Consider the following 8,201-nt stretch of genomic DNA (forward strand, 5'->3'; position numbering starts at 1 on the left):
ATTGCGTGAGGGGACACGCCCGCCCGAGTGTAGCGAGAAACGTTGTGATGTGCACTAGGAGGAGGAGGTAAGAGGAAGCCACTTCTGTCTGCATCCTCCGTTATCTAGCCCACTGGGGAAGTCTGGGTGGTTATCCACGGTCACATCCATCTGTTTCCCCCCCCCCCATGGATCTCGTAATCAGACTCTCCCCGCTTGCTCCCTGCCCTTTGTTTCAATCTCAGGACACACCGGGTAGAAAGGTAACACCTCGTTTGATTCATTGTTGACCTCCTGTGACTCACTGGTCTGCTATTTATACTACGTGACTGGCATTTATACTACAGGGAGGAACTACTGATCCGAAATCGTCCTCATTCCAGACAGAACCAGCAGTACTGAGAAGGCCAGGCCAATGGGCTGGTCAAGAAAAGCAGTTTCCTTTTGAGGATGAGACAGGGTCGGCGGTCAGCAATCTTAAACACTCAAAGAGCGACAAAGGTCCTAACCTGTTCAATTTTGTTGTTTTTTTTAAAAGAATATTTTTATTTGCAAACATGCAGTGATGGGCTCCTAGGGGTACGGTCAAGTATGCAGAATTGGTAGAAAAAATTTGGTCAGATACACAGAACCAGTAGGAAAATTTTGAATTTTTTCCCCCTTCTGGGCTCTGGCTATGTTTTTCCTATCGCAGTCAATGAGGTTGAATGTGTATAATTTTAGAAGAGCTGTGCGTGTGTGTGTGCGTGTGTGTGTACATTATATAGTAGATAATGTATATTTTTGTGTGCCTGTGTGTAATATGTATGTACACATATAGCATATATATATACTGTATATATAATTAAACAGTACATTTTGGATATTCAGTAATAGTAAGGGAAATTGTATCTCTTTAAGGGGGTATCTTTTTGTGAGTGTGGCTTGCCAGCCATGTGACTAGGTGGGTGTGGCTTGATGATCATGTGACACGGGGATGGCTTAAAGGTCATGTGACTGGCTTAAAGATGGCCAACTTGACATCACTCACGTCAAGGGTTAGGGTTAGGGTGCCTGGCCTCTCCCCACCTCAAAGAGATACAATTTCCCTCTCTATTTACTATTACTGAACATCCAAAATATACTATTTAATTCTATGTATATATGCCCTGTGGGTACATACAAATTACACAAGGGTACACAAAAATATACATTATCTATTATATAAACTGTATGTGCTCACATAAATACGCATGCACAGCTCTTCTACAATTTGCAAGCTCATTTACTGCGATAGGAAAAACACACCCAGAGCCTAGAAGGGAAAAAAAGAAAAAAAAATCAAAAATTTTCTGCTGGTTCTGCGTACCTGATCATACCTGCAGGAGCCCATCACTGCTTGGCACTCATTTTGATAATGGCTCCTTAAAATGGCCTGCGGGATTTATGTGCTGCTTTGTTCAATGCGTGGCTGGGGTTGTTCCTCCTAAGCAGAAAGGACAACGTGTGCTTCTCATTTCGTGAGCCTGGTAGCCCTTGAGTGTGTCCTAAAGACAGGGGAACCATTGGGGCCACAAAATGCTTATGTGTATATTTGGATACACAGAGCTACGCAGTAGGACTTGACAAGATACCAGAATTTATAGTGTGGCAATTTAGGAATCAGTGCAGAGGAATAACAAAGACACTTTTGTAGAAAAACAGTAATAAAGAGTTTTTACTCTTCAGTGCAATCAAATATCTTCTGTCTTAGTCTTCTATTTACAGGAACCAACTTTACTTTAGTTATATACAGTAAAGCTTACTTACAAGTACATACTAAACCAATCCAGGTTTCTCCGTATCAACACAATCAAAAAGAGCCAGGGTGGCGCAGCAGGTAGAGTGCTCTACTGCAGGCCAATGAAGCTGACTAGATCTGAAGGTTAGCGGTTCAAATCTCATCACCGGCTCAAGGTTGACTCAGCCTTCCATCCTTCCGAGGTGGGTAAAATGAGGACCCGGATTGTGGGGGCAATAGGTTTGCTCTGTTAAAAAATTGTATTGCTAACATGTTGTAAGCCGCCCGGAGTCTAAGGAGAAGGGCGGCATAAAAATTGAATGAATGAACGAACGAACAAACAAACAAACAAACAAACAAACAAACAAACAAACACTACACCTCTAACCAGTGAAGGGCTACCAAAATTTTTACTACCACACTGTGGGCGTGGGCTTGTGCAGGACATCCTGCATTTTCTTTCAACATCTTTCAGTGCAAATTGGGTACTCTGGGGTGGAGGTCTATTTTCGCTACTCCACTGCATTCCCTCACACACACACACACACACACACACACACCGGCTAGGCAGTAGCCTACTCCTGGCTCTAACTCAATACTTAACTCACACTCGAACTGCTCCAGCCAGTCAACCAACAATATCAAATAGCGAACAACAAACAATAGCAGCGATCATTATAAAGTTGCTTTGCATTTTATAATGCTCTGGCCCAATCAAATTGCAGTTTACACCCTATGATTCACAATTCATTATTTTTTAACATGCTTACATCCTTCTTTTACCTTATATGGTAACATAATGGAATATCACCTAGGATTGAATTAATCTTTGACATGTATGTGCGTTTGCATGTGTGTGCACAAAAGTCTGGAACCCACATGCGAGCCCACATCTTCCGAACGCCTGTGAACTCCGCTTCCCCCCTTGGAAGGCGAGACCTCGTCGCTGCAAACGAAGGAAGATTACTTCAGAAGGAGGATCGGCAGGGTTGGATGCCCTGCGAGGGATTAGGGCAGAGGACGGAGTGAACCTGATCCATCAGGGTCACTTCGCATCAGCGCGCCTGTCACATGAGGTCCCCCGAGGAAGGGCAGCCTGTCGCGTTGTGCTAGCCATTCACGGCTGATAGCAAGATTCAAAGTGATGTGTTTGGTCGTTGCAAGATAAGATGTTCTTTTGGGGAGACAGGTGAATCTCGGTGATTTCCTGAAAGAGACATGGGTGTTCTTTTCTGCAGGTTATTCACCGCTGGGCGCTAATGATTAAGACGTGACAGGCAGTCAGGGGAGACATGATAGCAACCTTCCAATATCTCAGGGGTTGCCACAAAGAAGAGGGAGTCAAGCTATTCTCAAAAGCACCTGAGGGTAGAACAAGAAGCAATGGATGGAAACTAAACTGTATTCAGTTCTGGTCACCACACTTCAAAAGAGACATTGAAACTCTGGAGAAGGTGCAAAAAAGAGCAACCAAGATGATTAAGGGATTGGAAACCAAGACTTACGAAGAGAGACTGAGGGAACTGGGCATGGATAGCCTAGAGAAAAGGAGGGCCAGAGCGGACATGATAGCAGTCTACAAGTATACGAGGGGATGTCACAGAGAGGAGGGGATCACTTTATTCCTCAGGGCACCAGAGGGCTGGACGAGGTACAACGGCTGGAAGCTGACCAAGGAGAGATTCAACATGGAGATAAGGAGGAACTTCCTGATGGTCAGAGCGATCAACCAATGGAACAACCTACCAGCGGACGTTGTGAACTCCAAAACTCTGGTCATTTTAAAGAGAAGATTGAACTGCCACTTGACTGGTGTACTATAGGGTTCCTGCTTGGGCAGGGGGTTGAACTCGATGGCCTTCATGGTCCCTTTCAACTCTAACAATCAATCAATCAATCAATCAATCAATCAATCAAACAAGGAGAGGTAACTTAGAACTAAGGAGAAATTTCCTGATAAAAGAAATTAATCAGCAGAACAAGTTGCCTCCAGAAGTTGTAAACACTGGAAGTTTTTAAAGAAGAGATTGCATAACCATTTGTCTGAAACAGTGGCGGTTCTAAATCCTGCCGCTGCCGGTTTGGTACGCGCATGCCATTTCTGGAAATGCGCCAAAGCATCCCAGGCGGGTGGACGGAACTAGGTGCCAGGATGGCTCCGGCAATAAATTGGAACTTTGAGGAGAACTTTGACTTGGACTTGGATTTAGCTTGGATGCTACCTGGAACTTTGACATACGTATTTTATTAGCTGCCTCCTTCCTGTCATTCTTGGCTCTGCCTCTTTCTTTTTTCCTCTGATATCTTATTTTTATTTTATATTTTTGGTCTCCAATATCCCATTTTTCTCTTCCCACCTGCTCCGCCTGCGCAGGAAAGGGATGTGCTATTTTTGCCAGATCCTTTCCAGGGTTCATTTACTGGCCAAAGGTCCATCTCCTGCTTTTGCAGGTCGTCTTCCAAGCCAGAGTCTGAGGCATGTGGAAAGCTGCACGCTTGGCTGAATGAACTGGAGCAAAAGAGAAGAATAGAATAGAAGGGAAGAGGGATAAGGATAAGGATGGGATGGGATGGGATAGAGGAGAGGAGAGGAGAGGAGAGGAGGAGAGGGATAGGGATGGGATGGGATGGGATAGACTAGACTAGACTAGAATAGAATAGAATAGAATAAGAATAGGATAAGAATAGAATAGAATAATAACAATAAAATAGAATAAGAATTAAGAATAGAATAATAACATAATAGAATAAGAATAGAATAAGAATAGATTAGAATAGAATTCCTTATTGGCCAAGTGTGATTGTACACACAATGAATTTATCTCCAATACAGAAGCTCTCCTTGTAGATAGAAGTGATAAATCATGATCATAATCAAAGCATCATCATAAATTGCAAGATATAACACTCAGTGATAGTCATATCGGGTACTAAGTAAGCAATCAATATCAATCATGATAGGACACCAAATAAAAACAACTCAGCGATAGTCCTGTGGGATGCTAAATAAGCAATATCAATCATAATAGGACACCAAATAAAAGCAATCCATATAAATCGTATGATACAAGCTAAGGAAATAGGGAAGATGAGAAGGATAATAATAATAATACAGCCCTACTTAAGGGATCTGACATCCAGGGCATGAGAGAATGGGGGGAGGACGTACCCCTTTACTCCTCATCCCCAGCATGGATTTAACTTTATAGGTTTGCAATCTTCTCTCCCCCCCTTGGGTTTTGCAAAGAAAAAACCAGCCCCTCTCAAACCTGTAATCCAATGGAACCAACCCTTTTGCAATATCTTGCTTTTAAATAATAATAATAATCTTAAAATCTTCCCTTGCTTTGTCTTCTTGGTTTGCTGTCTGTCAAAGGAGCCGCCACTTCATTAAAAACCGTGTTGCAACATACCAAGTTTGGGTAGCACCCAAACTTTGAGAAGCTAGCCATGACCTCTTTCTCTCTCTCTCTCTCTCTCCCCCTCCCTCTCCCTCTCTCTCTTCTCTCTCTCTTTCTCTCTCTTCTCTCTCTTTTTTATCTCTCTCTTCTTTCTCTCTCTTTTTCTCTCTCGCCCTCTTTCCCTCTCTCTTTCTCTCTTTTTCTTTCTCTCTCTCTCTCCCCCCGTCTCTGCACTCCCTTGCAAAAAACACACACGTACACACTTCAGGAACAGGATAAAGTAGGAATCTGGAGAGCCTCTAGCGGGTTGGAAACAGGGGGGGTTGTGAAATGGGCAAGTAGCCGCACGGATTCCTTGGGAGGAATTCCTCCACCTTGTCTCCAAATAAATTATTCCCTCGGATTGTCTCCAGCGAAAGACGGCAGCGAGGTCATCTTGCTTGGATCTGCTGCTGAGAAACGGTGGAGGTATCCAAGCACTTTCGTGGAAGGAAGATTTGGCGGTAGAGGAGGTTTAGATAAACAGAGTTGGAAGGGACCTTGCAGGTCATCTAGTCCAACTCTGCCCAAGCAGGAGACCATACACCAGTGATGGCGAACCTTTTTTTTCTCCGGTGCCAAAAGAGCATGGGTGGGTGCTATCACACAAGTGTGAGTGCCCACACCCATAATTCAATGCTTGGGTAGGGTGAAAACAGTTTCCTCTGCCCCTTGGAGGGCCTCTGGAGGTTGGAAATGGATTGATTCCCAACTTCTGGTGGGCCCAGGAGGCTCGTGTTTTGCCCTCCCCAAGGATCCAAAGGCATCCCTGGAGCCAGGGAGGGTAAAAACACCCCCCATCCCCCTGAAGGCTCTCTGGAAGCTGAAAATGCCCTCCCAGAGCGTCTGTGCAAGCCAAAAATCATCTGGCCAGCACACACATAGCCGTTGGAACTGAGCTAGGGCAATGGCTAACGTGCCAGCAGATATGGTTCTGCCTGCCACTTGTGGCACCCGTTCCATAGGTTCGCCATCCCTGCCCTACACCATTTCTGACAAATTCCTCCTTATTATATAAGAAATTCTATTCTATTCTATTCCTATTATGTTCTGTTCTATTCCTTTCTGTTCTGTTCTATTCCTATTTTGTTCTGTTTTGTTCTGTTCTTATTATGTTATTCCTATTCCTGTTCTGTTCTTATTATGTTATTCCTATTCCTGTTCTGTTCTGTTGTATTCTGTTCTGTGCTGTGCTGTTCCTATTCTGTTATTCCTATTTATGTTCTATTCTGTTCTTGTTCTTTTCTTTTCTGTTCTATTCTATTCCTGTTCTGTTCCGTTCCCTTCCCTTCCGTTCTATTCCGTTCCATTCCATTCCATTCTATTCCTATTCTGTTCTGTTCTGTTCTATTCCTGTTCTATTCTATTCCTGTTCTGTTCTGTTCTATTCATATTGTTCTGTTCTGTTCTCTTCTCTTACTATTCTGTTCTGTTCTGTTCTATTCCTATTCTGTTCTGTTCCTATTCTCTTCTCTTCTATTCCTATTCTGTTCTATTCTGTCCTGTTCCTGTTCTGTTCCTATTCTGTTCTGTTCTAATCTTGGACTTGTTGGGCTTTATTGGAGATGCTAAAACAGAGAGCAGATAAGCTATCTGGCCCGAAAACTGATTCCTGCTGGCCAGCTGATTCCTTCCAGGTAACTGGAATGCCAGGATGCTAGATATAAGCTACATATAAGGCCTGATTGCTAAAACGACGGAAAAAGAAGAAGAAAAACAGGTTGGGAACCCTATGCAACTCAGAAGGCTTTTGCAAACAGACTCAAAGGCAGACTCGAGGCTGAAGAAGGTGAATTTGGGGACAGCAAAGTAAGCCATTGTGCTCTTTGGTCTCCTTCCCAGATTCCAGGCAATAAATGATGCTGCATTCCGGAAATTGTGGCCCAGCCAAGCCACTGTTTCTGCATTGTTTATTTCTTAGGGTGTGCTCCGGTGACAATCCCCCCCCCCGCCCTCCCACTCTGCCATTGAACAAAGACCTCTTTCGAAGGAGATTTACTGCTCCAAGGGATCTTCTGCTTGAAGGGGAAGGGGCTGTGGCAACCCCCGTTTGGGTGGAATGGGATAAGTGGACACGGCCAAATCACTGTGGCCAACTCAACATAGATCAGACGGTCCAGGGGCAATTCAATGTAATTATTTAACATGGATAAAAACATAGTTTAACTTTTGGTCATTCACATTTCATTCTGTCCCTCCTTTGGCATCCTTTCTTTAGTGATTCTATTCCACCCCTTTTTTCATATTAATGTAAATTTTGTCCTGCAGTGAGGGGACCTGTGGTAAATGGCTGTGACAAGTTGGTTGTGGTGAATTGGCTATGGCGAGTTGACCATAGTGAATTGGCCATGATGAGTTGACTGTAATGAATTGGCTGGGGTGAGTTGGCCATGATGAGTTGGCTATGGTAAGTTGGTCTTGGTAAGTTGGCTATGGTGAGTTGGCCATAATGAGGTGACTATGGCAAATTGGCCATGATGAGTTGGCCATGGTGTTGGCTGTGATGAGTTGGCCATGACGAATTGGACATGGTGAGTTGGCTGTGGTGAGTTGGCTGTGATGAATTGGCTATGATTAATTGGCTATAGTGAGTTGGCCATGGTGACTTGGCTGTGGTGAATTGGCTATGATGAGTTGGCTGTGGTGAGTTGGCCATGGTATGTTGGCTGTGGTGAATTGGCTGTGATGAGTTGATCATGGTGAGTTGTCCATGGTGAATTGTCCATGGTACATTGGACTTGTTGTGTTGGCTGTGGTAAATTGGCTGTGATGAGTTTTGGCCATGATGAGTTTTGGCCATGACGAATAGGCCATGGTGAGTTGGCTGTGGCGAGTTGGCTGTGATGAGATGTCCATGATGAGTTGGCTGTGGTGAATTGACCATGGTACGTTGGCCATGTTGTGTTGGCTGTAATGAGTTGGCCATGACGAATTGGCCATGGTGACTTGGCCATGGTGGGTTGGCCACAGCAAATTGTCACAGACCCCATTTGTGTGGGAGGAAAAAGGAGACGAAGCCACCA

Source organism: Erythrolamprus reginae, chromosome 8 (assembly GCF_031021105.1).
Source record: "Erythrolamprus reginae isolate rEryReg1 chromosome 8, rEryReg1.hap1, whole genome shotgun sequence".
Lineage (NCBI taxonomy): Eukaryota > Metazoa > Chordata > Lepidosauria > Squamata > Dipsadidae > Erythrolamprus > Erythrolamprus reginae.